Here is an 18,590-nt window from a genome sequence, read left to right as displayed (position 1 = left end):
CAGGACACTCCACATAGTAGAAACATTAATGATATATTCTCACAGTACTTAGTGTCAATAATAGAAATAAAAATTCAAAACAGCTCAATCAGCTTCTAAACATTTCCTCATTTAGTCAAGGGGCAATAATTTGATACCAAAGTAAGTCTGTGAAAGCTCTGGCTTATCCTGGGTCTCTGCTCTTCAATTTGATAATCTGAAAATTCCAATCCGTGATTACCTTTCTAGGGGAAAAAAAAAATCATTCAAATGAAGGAAAAAAAACTAATTATAATGAAAGTTTATAATATTCATATTAGAAAGATAAACAGAATTCAGATGTCAAAATGTGGGACGGGCCTGAGACTTGACCGTACTTGCCAGCCAAGAAGTTAGTGAGTGTGCCACCGTGTTAATGGATGCTGTCAGAAGACAACATTCTAGGTCAGGAAAGAGGGACAAGAGCAGCAGAGGCTAACGTAATAGCACTTGGACCACCGGTCACACACAGAGGGTCAGATGATTCCTGCTCATGGCCTGGGCTTTGTTACTGGAGAGGAACCTGATCTCACGGAGCCTGACACTTTCACTAGAGAAAGTAAGCAATCAGACTTCCGCTCCAGATAAAGACACTGTGTTTGTCTTCTAAAGCCATTCCCTATATGAACTTTCTCAAGAAGATAATCCAGAACAAAGACATTGTCTGTGCTAAGAAAGTGATCACTTGCCTGTGGCGGACTCATGTTGATATATGGCAAAACCAATACAATACTGTAAAGTTAAAAAAAAAATTAAATAAATAAATAAAAAAGAAAGTGATCACTGGTTGGAATTCTCAGGTTATCAAACTTAAGAGCAGAGACCCAGGATAAGCCAAAGCTATTACAAAATGACTTTGGTATCAAATTACTGGCTCTTCATCAAATGAAGAAATGTTTAGAAGGTACTCAACGGCAAGCAAAGACATAATAAATGCATGAAGAATTGTCTCTCAAAATCATATTAATAGTAAATATTTATAATTAAAGTTACCTAATGAGTATTTTGTATACATTATAAGGATAACAAGCTTCTGAGGTTAAGATATTTTAGGTGGAGGTGAAAAACATGCGAAGAGAACTGAGCAACTATACGTCAAACAACTTCTTATGGGTGAAACAGAACCAAGAGCCTGTCTTAAAACCACTATTAATTACATCCAATGAATTGTATATTGTTCTCTTCTGCCACAGATAGTAATCATACTGTCACTAGTGACTCATATTATTTATATACATTAAGTTTGAAGGTGGAGAAACTAGGTCTCTCCTTGAATAATGTTTTATATTCAGAGCTACCTATATAATGTTTCAATTCTGCAATTATGATTCATGTTCAAGGTTTCATGGATTCCAGTACAATATTATCATTGGTTCCTTTTGTAGTAGGCAACTGTAGTGTAATATTGGATCATTCATTAGGAAACCTGACTTCTAAACTAACTGTAACATCACAGGAAAACAATTTTCCTCTTGCTGTTTCTGAGATTCCTTACATGTAAAATGAAGTGATAATCTCTAAAGTTGTTCTAATTCTACATTAAAGATGATTTTGTGTCCCTCCTGATTTCAATATTTAATATAATTCTGTATCTTTAACACTGTGAGATACATGTAAGACTATAGAAAATATTAACTATACCTACAGAGTAAAACCTTTAGAACAAGAGACTCCCCTAGCTCATTCTAATTGACCATGATGCCCTCCAGCTAAACTTAGCTCCAACACAGAGAGTTTGTTCTCAACAGAGAATTCCAGGCAGCTAGTAAATATTGATTTGAATTGGTCTGTGAAAGAAAAGCATTTTCCTTTTTGGAAGATACTGTAGATCAACACTTTGGAATTACTGAGCTTAACAGAATGGTAGTGAAGAAACTAAACACTTTTACATTTATGTACTTAAAAATGGGAGAGGCCTAGAGATGAATAAGACTCCTGCTCTCCTGAAGGAACTTAAAATCAATTATAGAAGAAGACATACTATAGATATTTATAATTAGCAGGCTGATTAAAAGAAGGGAGAGATCAAATATTCTTCGAAGAAGAATTCAGAGAAGTAAAATTAGATTTGAGACAGTTTAGTAATTGGAAATAAGGACGAGAGTATTGCAAACTTGGAAATCCATAGACGTAAAGCATCAAGGTGGATGCTGTGGCATGTGTAGTGTGGAGGTGACAAAAAATGTGAGGAACAAAAATGAAGCCTGGTCAAAAGTTATGTCAAGGATTGTGGGCCATCTATTTATTCTATAGAAAATCATTTGTAAATGGACATTTTTAGACACAGAGGGATTAGCATGGTTACACTTTAACTGATATAATTTACTCTGGCTGGAAACATGATGAAAGATAGTTTTAAAGGGCATAAGAACAGAGACGGGAATCTAGTTACAGGTGATTGTAACAGTCTAGCAAAGAGAGAGACCGATTTTTATCTTGGGCAGAAATAGGATGGGTGAAGATGAAAGGAATGGCTTGAGAAGCATTTAATTAGCCTGGGTACCTAGTGGACACTGGGCGTGGGAGGAAGAGAGCCATCAGGGATGACACGTTCGTTTCTGTCATGAGGAACCGAGTAGCCAGAAAAATAATTAGCCAGGGAAGGATAACACAAAAGGATAAAATCTGAGACCCAGGAGAAGGAGAGGAGGCATGACAAACCCAATTTTGAACACGGCAACTTTAAGATATTGAGAACCATTCTAGGAGAGATATCAAATGGGGGAAAAAAATGATTTACAGATCTGAATTCTGGTAGGAGTGCCATGCTACAGAATTGCTTAGGAAAAGCAGTGGTTTTAAGGTTAAGAAAAGAACCAGGAAGTATATTGACAAAAATCCCAGTGGCAAGTAATATTTCAAGAAGGAAGGAGTATTAATAAGGAATCACCCTTCTATTCAAGAAGAAGAAATTCGTCTCTTTGGAGCTTCGTAAAAATGCGCTAGTGTTCACAGTCAGAGCTGTTTCTTTGGGAGTTCTCTGGGAGTGATGGCTGGAGCAGGCAGAGGATTGGCTAAGCAGTGGAAAAGGTGATCTGTGGGAGCTACATGCAAATTAGGGTGCTTTGTGATGACAGCAACAGAACCCAACTCCAAGTAGTTTTTGTAGGATGCATGACTGATGATGCATAATAGGGATTCAAAGGTAACACAGGCTTCTGGGTCATTTAAGTCAGAATTTCAATGTAATCAGGACATTTCTCTTTGGTCCTTGCCATCTTCAGCAGGTCTCATTGTTAAGACTGGTTCCACCATGGCTTGAAGACAGGTTTTTATGTACAAGTTTCTCCGTTTACACTCCAGAAAGGGATAGATGGGCTAAGAGACAGGTCTTTTCAGTTTTCTTTGGCAAACTTAGGAAACATGTTTGTGTATGTGTGTGGGTGTGTGTATGTTCTCAGCCATGCCCAACTCTTTGTGACCCCATGGACTGTAGTCTGCCAGGCTTCTCTGTCCATGGGGTTTTCCAGGAAAGAATACTAGAATGGGTTGCATTTCCTTTTCCAGGAAACATGTCTACCTTGGACCAATAACAGTAAGGGAAAAATCCAGGAGCTGTTCAACAGAATCCACATCTGAGGATGGGTCTGGTGGAGAACTGAGCAAAAAATAAGGTTCTCTTAGAAAAAATCTGGGTGCAGGAAGAAGGCAGTATGGTAGGTGGGCAACCAAGATTATCCACTATAGGCTATGCGGCGAAGAAAAGGCCACAGGCCATCACTTAAGGTGGAAAGGCATATAAGCGAACTTTGGAAGTTGTGCTTTTCCTTTTTTTCTCTCTTTTTCTTTTGAGGTTTGAGCGTGTTTCTGAGCTGTAGGGATGTGCTGGGGAGGAAGAAGTTGAGAGTAGAGTAGAAGAGACTGTAAGATCTATAGAAAGAAGCCACAGAGGGGACAGGAGTCCCAGTTTAATTGCACATGACAGAGAGATCACTGGTGAAGAGGAGGAATTGGTAGACAGAGGTGCTTAGGGTTTGGGGGAGAAGTTGGGAGCATCTTGATTCCAGAGGGTCTTCATTTTTCCTGTAAAGTAGGAGGCAGCTGTGGGCATTAGGTCAGAGAGATGGGCGTGTTGATGCTAAAGGAGAGTTTGTAAGAAAAGTTCTCTTTCTTGCTGCTGCTTGCCATCCTTGCTCCAGCCCTAAGTCACAGCAGCGGTGTGGTGTCTGCAAACCCCCTGTGGTGCTCTTGAGCCCACCCCGTCTCACAGCTGTGCTCCCTGGACACTCTGTCGCGATCAGGTTGAATCCCCTGCCCTTCCCTGTCTGCTCTCGGGCCTCCTGACACCCCGATGTCCTGCCCTTTGCCTCCCCTGCTTCCCCTCTGGTGCTTTCTGCTCACATCCACATTTCTTCACTGTCTTCTGTCGTGACCTTCAACCTCACTGTCTCCAAGAAAGCTAAAGATGCCATTTGAAAAGGATGAAGATAATCTTATTTTCTCCAAAACAGCTTACTGCAAGAGAAAAAAGGGAGGCGAGAGGCTGATACTAAGAAAATATAGCCCCAAATGCCATAAGAATAGCTTTACTAATTCTTTTCATGAATATATATTATTATTTAGCACTTGAGAAACAGCATATTTATACTAAATAATGGCAAGATATTTGCTAATACAAATTATGTATTGTAATCATAATCATATTATAATTATAATAAAATATGACAATGGAAATGAAAATTAATTTCAATTAAAGTATTTAGGATCTAAAGCATGAGGTAGTTACCTAATGTTTTCCCTTTCCTCCTCATTTCATAACTTTGATTTATTCAAAACTGACAATCCATATCAGACATGTCCTCATCTGCCTAAAAGGTCTGCCATTAGAACAGTAGCGTATTTGCCTACTTTATGTAGGTTTTCCATTGGTGCAAATACTACTATGTGATATAAACAGCTAGATTTTTTTCCAGTTAGAGTGTTTCTGAAATAGACAAAAGGTTAAATGTTGGAGTGGGCCAATTTTGCTTTCTTTTTTATAGAACATGGACATAGGTTTATTCTCCCTTCAGTAGTAGCATGACCTACATAAGTTGTGTGTGGCTGTGATTTTCTCATTTTCCCCAGTGAGAGAGAGAAATATCGTTCCCCCCCTCCATTGCCCTCCTGTTGCCACAAAAGGGAAAAAACAATGATCACAGGAGCTTTGAATACAATTTTTGTTGAGCTTGTTTTTTTTTTCCCCCCCTCTCCTCACCTTAGGTGACCAGATCGATAGACAGTCCAGCAGCTGAGAAAAAAAAATCAGATGACTGGAATACAGCCAGAGGCAGTTTCTCTAGTGTGGCAAGAGGCCATTCTGATACGACAAAATTTAAAGTAAATGGCATCCAAGGAGACACTGGTTTCTCAATAAATGTACAAAGGGAAATGCAGGTATTATAGTGACTCCTAAAAACACTAATATCTGAATTGTTCCTCCAAAATATCCTCTATAATGAAATAGAGTTTTCAAGGCCATGAATGGTTTCCCATCTTCAGAAGTTACAGGCGTCATGAAGACTAACTCATATATATACGGCAAGAGCCGCAAGTTCCTGTTCCTCTACCACACTGTGGGCCCAAGTAGCTGCGTGTGTGCCCAGCCTTTTCACAGTGAGCAGCTCACATGCCCAGGAAGCGAAACAGAAAATCCGGCCTGCAAACCAGCTGCCCGCGGTGCTGCAGACACAATCTGCCTTCCTTGTCTGTACAAGAGCTGCAGCTCCTAACACTCGACTGGTTCTCAGAAAGGATGAGGACACAGATATGTCCAGCCTGCTTCCCTAGTCAGGGAAGTGTGTTTATCCATTCAAGAGTATTTACTGAGCTCCTGTGGTTGGAAAGGTATATAGACATCATCATATCACAGAAATCTCAGGGAGGCGGGCGCTTTAAAGCTTGCTTTTGAGCCCAAGGTATGATTATACATCTTATTCACTAGATGTTTATCAGTTTTCAAAAAATTCAACTAAGCTGTTATCTCTTCTGGGAAGTCTTGCTTGATATCACTTTCTTGTCCTTCAAAAATCCCGGGAGAGGGATTCATCTTTCTTACATATTTTTATGCTCTATTTTCTCCTATAATTTGTAAGGTAAATGTTGTTCTTGTTCAGTTACTAAGCTGTGTCTGACACTTTGCGACCCATGGACTGCAGCACACCAGGTTCCTCTCTTCGCCACTGTCTCCCAGCATTTGCTCAAATTCAGGTAAACACTGGGTTTCACACTTTCTTTCATGCTCTATTTTCTACTATACTTTGAAAGGCAGATGACAATGTCAATTACCAACATGTTCTGTTCATCTGAATTTGAGCAAACTCTGGGAGATAGCGGAGGACAGAGGAGCCTGGCGCGGTGCAGTCCATGGGGTCACAAAGAATCAGGCACAACTTCACGACTGAACAACAACTGTTTACCTACGTTAGGTGTAGCACTAAGTGCTGTATTTGCATAGTTTCACTTAATTCCGGCGGCAGGTGTTCTCATTACACTGTGACTGTCTCTCCTGGCACTGTCCTCTGTGAACCTGGGGTGTCTGCAGGGCTCCCAGTTGTCTCAGTTCAGTTCAGTTCAGTCGCTCAGTTGTGTCCGACTCTTTGAGACCCCAGGGACGGCAGCACACCAGGCTTCCCTGTCCATCACCAACTCCCGGAGCTTGCTCAAACTCATGTCCATCGAGTCGGTGATGCCATCCAACCATCTCATCCTCTGTCACCCCCTTCTCCTCCTGCCTTCAATCTTTCCCAGCATCAGGGTCTTTTCTAATGAGTCACCAGTCTCAGAACTAGCAGCCTCATCATGGATATTGGGTCCTGCCTTTGGGACCCACATCAAAACCTTAGGAAAAATTAACGGCCCAGCTTTCTTATACTTTCCAACTTGAAGTGATTACCTTCTTGTGGATCTAAGGGTTCCTCAGAATCATGCCATTTTCCCTTTTGTGTCTGTTTACTTCAGTTACTTTTATTTTCCAATTTATTCAATTTTGATAAATCTTTACATTCATCCCTCTACCACTCAAGAGCACTGAGGAAGAAATGACCAGACACTGAATACATATTACATATACGAAATTCGTAATATTTGTAATCACCAGCATAAAATACACACTAATATCCTCACTTAATATTAGAGAAAACCGAGGCACAGTAGGGCAAAATAATGCTGTTCAGTTTTCACAATAGAAAAGGGTCTGACATGGATTCATGTCAGGACCATCTGGTTCCACAGCCTTCACTCTCTTCACCTTTCCTGTGCCCCCTGCCTTCAAGCTCTACAAAGCTCAGAGTAGATTTAAATGTATTTGTACTTCAAAATAGGGCTTCGCTGGTGGCTCAGATGGTAAAGAATCCATGCAATGCTGGAGACCTGGGTTTGATCCCTGGGTTGGGAAGATCCCCTGGAGGAGGGCCTGGCAACCCACTCCAGTATTCTTGCCTGGAGAATCCCCATGGACAAAGGACCCTGGTGGGATACAGTCCATGGGGTCACAAAGAGTCAGACACGACTGAGCGACTAAGCACAACACAGTACTGTGAAATTATGTAGTGAATACTCAGTCTCTAGCTAGTAAAGATCCTGCATTACAGAGCCCAATGCTGTTATGATTCAAGAATTTTTACAATTTGGCCCTTATGTCCACAGAGATGAGGGGACTATGCTGTACAAGACCTCTTCTCTGGTGGCTCAGTGGTGAAGAAACTGCCTGCCAATGAAGGAGACATGGGTTTGATCACTGGGTCAGGAAGATCCCCTGGAGAAGGAAATGACAACCCATTCCAGTGTTCCTGCCTGGGAAATCCCATGGAGAGAGGAGCCTGGAAGGCTGCAGTCCATGGGGTCGCAAAGAGCTGGACACAACTTAGCAAATAAACAGCAACAACAAAAATATAGTAAATTTAAGTAGTATGCCCTGTCCAGATTCACCATGTAAAACAGAAGTTCCTTGCAGACTGAGGACAGTCCTGTAAGCCAGTGATCAGTGCACGTGGGGCTTCATTCCTAAATATCCCAAATATTGGTAAAAGTTTTTTGTCCAATTTGAATGGATTTATTTGGACAAAAAAAGCTCTTAAGGGGGAAAAAATGTGTCTTTTCCCTCAAGTCTTTCAAGAATGCTAACTCCAGTAACTTTCATATATCATTAAGGAAGAGTCTGCTTTCATGGATTCAAATTTGAAAATTTTCATGGATTCAAATTTGATAAAACATGCAGGATACTAACTTCAAAATTTTCTCTAACAAGGCCTAATTTCACAAGCACTGGGAATACTATGCCTGTACTTACTATAATGGGAAATGCATTGTTTGCTTGGATGTACTATAAAGATAGCAAATTAACACTGCATGGGGATTTGTATCCGAAACGTGACTTGATTTCTTTGAACAGGAAAGGAATTCATTTCAATTTTGCTCGTATTTAACACTGAGAGTTGTACACTATGCCTGTATATATGCATACTATGTATAGATACACTCTCTCTATAGCATCTACACACGTGCATGTGTATATAATAGTGATAAAGGGGACTATGCCAAAGGATAGGTCCACCTGAAATTTATAGCTAGATTTTTTTAATGGTCCTAAGTGGGCAGTTATAACACTTTTTCACTACTATGAAAAATGACTTTAGGAATGTTTCCACAATGTGCATTCATCAGTGTAAAATGTTGTTAAGCAATTAAAGTATCTTTGGTATTCACGCTGAATGCATTTGTTGAAGATACCCCCATCTTAATGCTTTAGAATGTGCATTATATCTCCCTCAGTTTTAGTCTAGGAACTATGCCAAAATTCTTTCTCCAAAGGGGAAAAATGTAGGAAGTATAAATAATGTTTTGAAGCAGAATGAAAAACTTCACCAAGGTGCAGGAACAGCGATGTAAACATTGAGGCTAACTTTTTAATCTTAGTCACTTCAGACATCTGCATTTAATCTCATTAAGATTATAATTCCTTATATTATAGGTATGCTTGATTTTTTGATGAGAGAAAAAAATAATGCAATTTTTTGTTTAAAAAAGCTTACAGTGGGCACAGATATAACAGTAGTACTAGATTTTCATTGCATCAAATATTTGAAAAAATACATGGTCTCAGAAAAATTTTTCTATTTAAATGTTATTCTCAATTGAATATTCCACAATTATTCTTATAATAGCAACATTTCACAGTATTATCAGTTTCAGGGAGAAAAAAACAAAAACAAAAATTCATGTCAGAATGACTTAAAACATAGTGTTAAATATTCATCCATTTTAATCCCACCATAAAGTCAGTCCCAGTGTAATGAACCATTATTATTTATTTATTTCAAATGCAATTTATTAAAAATGCACTCACTGCCTGAAGGCCTTTGGGAACACTCATAAAAACACAAAAATACATGAATTAAATTAAATACATCAACAGCCCAACTTCTCATTAAAAAGAATAATGGTTGAAATAACACCACATCAAAAAGCTATATATTAAATATATATATATATATATAGATAATGATAGCTTGCTCATTATATCATTTTTACTGAGATTAATATAAAGATTTAGTTGGGTTCTGATTTTTAAATTTTTTGGTTGAAGAAGACTGAATAAAAACTGTATTCACTACTGAAGTGACCGCTAACTATGCAAAAGCTATTTGGGGCTTTTCTAGGACACAAAAAGGGCTTCTGGAACTTCACACAGAGGCGAGGTTGTGATAATTTACCAGTTTGCTTAGTTAACTAGTATAACATTCGTCTCTTCTCCCACTATTTACCTCTGGGTTTGCTGTATACTGCAGTAACAGGGTGAAAATACGTGGCATCTCTAGAAACATGGAGTCTGTTAGTAAACAGAGCACATTGAAGCTGCTCTACTTTTCACATGAGACCTGACCGGACCTGGTCTACCCTAAATATCTCCTCTGCTGTTATGCATGGCACTTGAATTGTCAAATGTCAGCCTAAAACAGTAAACACAGGGTCAACTGAAATAGCTAACTATGGATTACACACATCACACAGGACAGAAGGGAAGATGGGGGCCAAGGCTTTTTCAGTAGCAGGAGTGTACAGATGAATTTATCAAATTTATCAGATCAGCTGGCTTTCACACATTGGAAAGCGACAATTAATATCGTGAAGGAAGTGAACAGGTAGATTTGAGCTGTGATGACAGGCAGGTGGTGGAAGAACCTTTAGCACTGTGTTGGTGGTTTCTACGGAAAATAGTAGAAGAAGATGCCTCAAGTGGGACAAAAAGGAAGAAAGAAAAGGAAAGAAACGTGTCTGCAGACAGAGCATCTCTTTCTGCTTCTCAGTTTTGCTCTAGGCTAGCTCTGATCTACTGCCATATAAATCCACTCAGATAATATTTTTCTTTTACTATAAGTAAGAAAGGTCACATTGTTATCATTAAGAATACTAATATTAAAATATCTTTAAAACAATTTTGATGACACTTGGCAATAATTATCCAGTGATTACAGATCACAAAAGCATTATACTCAGACTGACTGGATCTATATAGAGAAACCTGCTTCTACCTGAAAGAAGCAAAAAACCTTATTATTACTCCAAATGTCACTTGTGATAAAGGGGATGATTAAATAGAACCCTGATTTAAAATAACAGAACCACAGAAGCTCATATCTCTCCATGACCAGGCTCCTAGCTACTCTATAATGTTGTCTTTTACTGCTTGTGCCCTGGATTACTCTGAGATTCAACACCAAGACATCCACCGTGCTGTCCCACAAACACAGCAAGCTTCAAGGCCTTGGCCCCAGCTCATCCTCTTTTTCTCCTCCTCTCTGTGTGCCTGTCTCCCTCCTTCCACTAGGCCTCCATTCAAATGTCATTCATCAGTGACTCCCATCTAGACCACTCCAGCACTCTCATCCCGCTTATCCTGCTTTATTTTCTTCTGCAGCACAGATCAGTCTACCTCATCTTACGTTTTTAATTTTTTATTTCCTTACTTTACAACTTTTTGTGTCCATTGATGGTTATGTTCCCAATAATTATACAGTTGCAAGTTCAAAGTCACAGCTTAGTAAATATATACTGAACAGCACACTCCATTACGCAAGTCAGAAACCTGGGTATATTAATCTTCTATTCTCTCTTTAAACCTCTACATCTAGCCAATAACAAAGAGCCAATGAATATGCCTCTGAAACAGTACTCTCCCTCTCTCCTCTGCCACTTTCTAGACCAAACCCCACCATCTCCTGCTTTAGATTAATGTGACAGCTTCAAACTGGCAGTAACACTTTCTAACTACCTACTTGAGTAGGTATGTACTACTTCAGTACATTTGCTTTAATAAAGCGGCTAAGCGATATCTCTAAAATACAAATCTGACTATCTCATCCTTTACTTAAGATTCTGCACTGTTCATCATTTCCCTCAGATAAGATTTTTTTTTTTTTAAAAATCTTTCGCTCCATCTTTCCCTGACTTCCTTGTCCATTCAAAGTATCTGACTCGAGACACTTTCTTCAAGAAGTCTTACCCAATCTCCCTGAACGGCATTAGAAGCCCTAGCTAGGGATCATTCTAAAATACAACACATTTTCTTTCGTGTTGAACTAATCAAACTGCATAGTATTTGCTTGTGTAATCACACCGTTGCTACTAATTTGGGCCATGAAGTCAAAGAGTATATCTGTCTTTTCATTTCTGGGCCTCCAGAGTCTAGCACAGAGTACATATTCAATTCAATATGAACTGCTGAATAAAGGAAGGAATTCAGTCTTGAATCTCAAGTGGCCACCTTAATCTTGGATTGGACATTTTAGTGTACTTAGAAAAATAGGGTTTAGCAGTCTGAGGTGTCTTGAATTTGTCAGCAGCAGTGTTGAAATAGTTGATGGCATCCAGGTAATAAAATTATGTCATTGTACGGACCGTACAAGCATGAATTCCTTCAGCAATTCTGTCCTGAGGACTACCTACACACAAATCACTCTTTTAGGTGCTGGACAAAGTGGTGAACAAGACAGAAAAGGTCCCTGCTCTCGGGGCTTACACGGTATTTAAGGAGACAGACCAAGAACAAGGACACATAGCAATAAGTACAGTCATTTATGATAGCAGTGGTTGTTATAAAGACACTAAAAGAGAATTTAGTGGTACAAATAATCTGGGAGGGGGGTAATTTTATACTTTAGAATAATCGAGAAAGGCTTTTTCTCCATAATATGAGATTGAATTTTGATTTGTATGACAATATGAAGCCACATTGGAGAAGGCAATGGCACCCCACTCCAATACTCTTGCCTGGAAAATCCCATGGACGGAGGAGCCTAGAAGGCTGCAGTCCATGGGGTCGCTGAGGGTCAGACACGACTGAGCGACTTCACTTTCACTTTTCACTTTCATGTCTTAGAGAAGGAAATGGCAACCCACTCCAGTGTTCTTGCCTGGATAATCCCAGGGACGGGGGAGCCTGGTGGGCCACTGTCTATGGGGTCGCACAGAGTCGGACACGACTGACATGACTTAGCAGCAGCAGCAGCAGCAGCAGCAGGGAGCCACATAGCAGAGGTAAAGAATCTGCCTGACAATGCAGGAGACACAAGTTTGATCCCTGGGTTGCAAAGATGCCTTGGTGGAGGAAATGGCAACCCACTCCAGTATTCTTGCCTGGGAAATCCCATGGACAGAGGAGGCTCGCAAGTCTTATGGGTTTCTTATGGGTTCTAAATCTATTTTGAAGAAAATAAACTTGATTAGAAATGTAGAGGTAAAAGCACTCAAGAAAAAAACAATATATTGCATCTTAAAAATACGACCATTAATATAAGCTAGAATATGTACTGGAAACTTTATACAGTATTTCACATCTTACAAAACCTTTACTTTCTCTCTCTCTATATATAGTATGTATATATATATATATATTATAAGATGAAAATCCTAGGGAATAAATATAGCATATAAACTAAACAAAGTAGTGACTTCCAGGTGGAGCAGTGTTAAAGAATCCATCTGTCAATGCAGAAGACACAAGAGACATGGGTTGGATCCCTGGGTTGGGAAGATCCCCTGGAGGAGGAAATGGCAACCCACTCCAGTATTCTTGCTTGGGAAATCCCATGGACAGAGGAGCTTGGTGGGCTACAGTCCACAAGGTTGCAAAGAGCCAGAGAGGACTGAGTGACTCCCCTTCCCCCCCCAGCACCAACACACACATGAAGTCATACATGCAAATTTATACGGAGATATGTTTTTCTGGAAGAGGCCCTTGGTGGGCTTGGTGTGCTTCAGAAACAGGAAAAGTGGTGTGATTGGAATGCGGAGACAGAGGAGAGAGGCCCCATAATATGCCACTCTAGAGCCATTGTGAGTAAGAGTAATCTTATATTAAGTTGAATGGGAAACCATTAGAGCATAGCCACCACTTACCAGACCAAAGTTCATCTACACAGAGCCCAATATATCTCAAAACTAATACAGTGATTCATACAGCACACACATTTGATATTACTCAGGTTGAGTAACTCACAAATCATTATAATTAGGAAGCTACTGAAAACATTGCTCTCTCCACCATCCTTTGCTTTCTTTCTGTCTGTCTTTCTTTTTATTTGGTAAGCTCCAAAATAACTAGCCCTGGGGGGAGATCAAGTGATGAATAACCTCATTCAGTTAAAAGAAACAACAACAAAAATTCCCCAAGAGAATGGTTCATTGCAAACAGCCAAATGGCCATTGTTTAGAGGATGAGGTTTCCTCTCTTTAGTACCCGGGCAATGACTAATGGTTTTCCTCCAAAACTCCCACTTTTAAATGAATGAATAAACCCCAAAGGCCCCAAAGAAATAAGTATTACTTTCCTCCTGGTAGCTTAGCTAGTGACTGAGAGGGAAAAAGGAACTGGGGAATATTTCAAAGCCAAGACCTCTAAATGCGATAGTAGACACTCCACTTGTATATTCCTGAATCGTTTGGCACCCAGACGTTTTTTACAGCATTCTATGTATTTTCTGTCTTATCCCAAACTCACTCATCTGAAGTGGGTTTTCTAGAAGTATGCTTTTGGGTGCTCTCCAATCAACATAACTGTATTACCCATGCTTCCAAGAGGAAAGCCACAGCGGAGACCCATACCTCTCAGACTCCTGGGAGATTGAATCATCAGTGGTCTGACCATACAGATAAACACTGTACCAGCCTCAGTATTTATTTGCACAGTTTATTTTTCCGGGATAACTTTCACACAACAACAAACTACTACAGAACAGCTGCTTGCCTTTCTGAAGCAAAATAGCTCACTGAATGCTGATAGAAGGTTCAGTGTATTCCCTTCATCCTCTCCTCTCTATTAGGAAAAATGTCAGGGGTTAATATATTTCTGCCTCACTGAGAATTAAAGAGGAAACACAATGTTTAGTGTCTATAATGAGGCTATACATTAATTCAGGAAGGCCATGCCAGATCACGTATAATAGATATGGCAACGTCATTTTCCACGCTAGCCAAAGGGGATTCAGTGATAGGCGTTGCTTTGAGAAATATTTATTTTTGATGTGGAAAGGAAATAGAACCAGAGTATTCTGCGTGATGGAAGCCATAAATAAGATTTTCCCACCAAGGGGTTAGAAAGCAAAAATACCCTCCTCACAAACTGTATCACCTCAAAGTCCAAGGACTGGGGTGAAGAGATGCCAATATTTTGTGATGGCAGTAGAATACAATGCCCAGGTTTTATTCACTGAAATTGGCTTTAGTTCTTGGGAGACATTATCAGATAAAATGACCCAAACATTGGTACTAGAGGTATTTCTTACAATGCTATAGAGAGGCAAAACACTTATGTGGAACATGCTTTCATATATTTTAATCAAGCAGCTAATTAACATGGACTATTTTGTTAACAACTTCAGTATTTTTATGGGTACGGAATCTATTTGGGGAAAAAACAACTTGATTAGAGACTTTTAGAGGTAACAGCACTCAAGATAAAAACTGAATATACTGCATCTTAAAAATATAACCATTAATATAAGCTAGAATTTGTACTGGAAACTTGATAAAATATTTCACATCTTATAAAACCCTTACTATACATATTGTATTATAAGATGAAAATCCTAGGAAATAAATATAGCATATAAACTATTTAAACAAAGTAGGGACTTCCCAGGTAGAGTAGTGTTAAAGAATCCATCTGCCAATGTAGATGACACAAGAGACATGGGTCTGATCCCTGGGTTGGGAAGATTACCTGGAGGAGGAAATGGCAACCCACTCCAGTGTTCTTATCTGGGAAATCCCATGGACAGAAGAGCCTGGTGGGCTATAGTGCATGAAGTTGTAAAGAGCCAGACATGACTGAGTGATTTCCCACATACACACACACACACACACACACACACACACACACAGGAGTTGTCTAAGAAGGTAATTTGAAAAAGAAGACACAAAAATGGCCATTAAATATACACAATCGGTTAAATATCAGCAGTAAGCAAAGAAATGGGTGAAGAAATTTTATCATATCTTTTTATTCTTTTTAATAAACTTAAAGATGAAGAAAAATTGGTCACTGTAATACTGAGGCTGCTGGGAATACAGAAATTTCTTAGGAGTGTGATAATTTCAAACACTGCTTATTGGTATTTGCACTGTTAACTACTTTTCTGGAGGGAAATTGACCAAATATATACTCAGTAATTAATCTTAAAGAAACAGCTATAAGTAAATACAAAACACTGACACAAACATATATCAAAATACTGTTTTTAGGAGTGAGAGTTTGGAAACAAAGCACACAAGAAAGGATTCTTTTATACAGTGATGGTATATTTGCAGTAACAAGATATAGCATGGTTATTAAAAGCAATACTATATTTTGGTGGAGATGAGTGGGAAAGTCTTCATTCTCAACCCAGTATTTCCCTCCATGAACTAGTTAGTTGACACTCCTGGCTCCTCTTCATCTTGTCACAGTTCCTTATCATAAAGAAAATGGCTGACTGTGATCAGTGACTTGGGAATAAGAACCCTGCCCTTCCCTCTTGGGAATGAGTTCTGTGCGGGTGGCATTAGCTCTCTAGTATTTGACTCCTCTAGTATTTAAAGTTTTCCAGACAGGGAAGACAGATAGGGAGGAGGATCTATATCAGACCAAGACCACTTTTTCCTGGAAGGATAAGCTGTTTAACATGGGCTTCAGTATCAGTACTGATGGCCCTTTGATGGCATTTATAATCTGCATCTACTAACCTAGTCTTCATCATACTAAAGATGAATTTTGGCCCCATTCTACCAACACCTTTGTCTTATACGACAGATGTTTAGAGCTCAGGCAATAAAGAGAATTGCCCCTCACCTCCATCCCTACCAACACAGGAGGATAACAGAATGATGTCTGAACTCATGGAAATGTTCACAGGGTACTGTTAAGTTTAAAAAACATGCAAAAACTATAGAAATATAAGGCATTAGGTAAAATATTTTAACAATATTTTCTCTCGGCTTATAGATTGGTAAGTGTTTCACATTTAACTTCTTGTATTTTAGTTTGTAGTATTTTCCAAGTTTTCTGCAATTTTTGTTATTTTTCTAATTAGATTTAAAATGGGACTTTGGTGAGTTTCTGCAGAATTCAAGAATCTTCTTCCCAAGAGATTATTAACATGAGAAAAGAAACTTGTCTTTGTGAAATGACAATCCTGATTCCGTATAATGACAAGGTGACAAGTCAGATGAACTTTCTCACCCATCCATCTCAGAAGTAGGACCAGTCACCTCATATTTGATGACTTTTGGTGAGAAAGACATCATTACTGGATTTTTAAATTACTTTATCTGATAATTTTCCTACAGGAAAACTGAATACCTATGGGTATGTTTAAAGTTTTAATGTATTTATTATCTGACCAGATCTTCAGGGTATGATGTCTTTATAGTCAGATTTATCTAAGGTCTTTTCCCTTTACATATTTTGGCTATTCAGAAGTTCAGTGGAATTCTTCAGCTTTGTGTTAAAAGGTAGGCATTCTTCTCCCAAAAGCCATTCATTAGAAATAAATTTTGTTCATTAGCAATTTGAAAAAAAAATTGAATTTTAGCATATTTTCTTTCATGAATGTCTATGTGAAACTTTACAACCTGGTCATAATTCTATACTAGTAAATCCAAAGCAAATCCCCATGTAGCGTTTTCCCTATTCTGCTCAAACTAGCCCAGCTCTGGCTGGTAATAAATTCCCAGAAACACACATTTGGAAATGTGCACAGAACAAATTTAAATTTCAGTAATCCTGAGCATACACATGTCAAAAACAAATTATGGGCACACAAGAGGGTAATTAGCAAGGTTCACAAACAGCACATGTAAAAAGCTTTAAGTGTTCACATGAATGTCATAGCTTGTGATATAGTCAATCCAATTTGAAGAATTTTTCCACTTGCCACTGTATGATTTCAGAAACTATATTCATAACCCTAGTACTGTGCTCTTTGAATGTGTTTAGTTGTGAGCAATGAATAGCAACTTAACATGCTTGTTTCCATAATATTCTTGACCATAGAAACTGGGATTTAAACTTTCAAAGACATAAACATGTCACATGGCAATGTTTACAATGGAAATGGACTCTTGGAAGGCTTCTTATTGGATTGTTATATTTGTAGCCAGTGTCTGCTCTCTTAACATGCTTACGAAGTAAAGCTGATGCTTTTCTGGCCTATGTTCTATACAAGCACTACCAAGGCACAGGTACACAGATGTACATTTAATAAGATACTTCACCAATTAGATGAGTCTCCCCTTTGACAGAGTAGATTTCTGAGTTAACGCATACAGCTTTCCAATTTGTGCTAAGAACAGTTTCCTAGCACAGGGAGTTCCAGTTTCAGGAGACCCACTGACAGACTATGAGGCAGGTAGTATTCCTCCAGCATCATTCCTAGCTCTTCTCTAGGTCTACCAGATGCCAGAACATAGCCCAATAGAGCAGAACAGCTTATAGTTCTAAACAATCCAAGACCAGAAGAGCAAGCTACGGTGGTGAGAGGAATCAGATCTACTAGAGATCATGGAATATTAAAGACTGACTGCAATTTCCATCCTTCCTGATGGCACTGTAATCCCAGAATTAATTTCAAATAGAACCCTGAGTAGACCTGTACACCATTCAATAACTCACATGGTTAAAAGAAGCAAGGACAAGAGGGAAGCTGTGAACAGACATGAAGAGAGTGTTACTCTGAGTTGATTACTGTTTTAAGCAGTGTAATTTTTTTTCTTGTAACAACTAACTTATGGCAATTTTATTTAAACAAATATTTTGTGGCTTAGGGAATGATGGAAATAGCAAAGCTAGTAAGCAAAGTAAAGAAATGAAATGTAAAAAAAAAAAGAAGAAGAAGGGGTAATAAATGGGAAAAGAAAAAAAAAATTCTATCCCTAAACCAGCAAGCCAGCAGATTTATCTGGCATTAATATGAGTACAGATTGATGAAAGGAGGTTAAGGCCTGTCTTGTTCTGATTCTTTCCAGTTCCAGGGACCTGAAAATACTTGAATTTTCCAAAATTATGCAAATGATACCTTGCCTATAATGGGAATATACACATTTGGTTAATTTTGCTT

At 38.8% G+C, this 18,590-nt stretch overlaps 1 protein-coding gene across 1 annotated transcript in view; it reads right to left on the bottom strand.

Moving 5' to 3' along the window:
• TENM3 (teneurin transmembrane protein 3) overlaps nucleotides 1–18,590 on the bottom strand; it is a 2,452,009-nt gene that overhangs the window by 1,930,877 nt on the left and 502,542 nt on the right. The window lies entirely within an intron of this gene.

The sequence above is a fragment of the Bos grunniens genome, chromosome 27 (assembly GCF_055505025.1).
Source record: "Bos grunniens cultivar Pamir isolate PY7600 chromosome 27, Bosgru_T2T1.0, whole genome shotgun sequence".
Taxonomy (NCBI): domain Eukaryota; kingdom Metazoa; phylum Chordata; class Mammalia; order Artiodactyla; family Bovidae; genus Bos; species Bos grunniens.
This window is presented reverse-complemented; position numbering and strand designations above follow the sequence as displayed.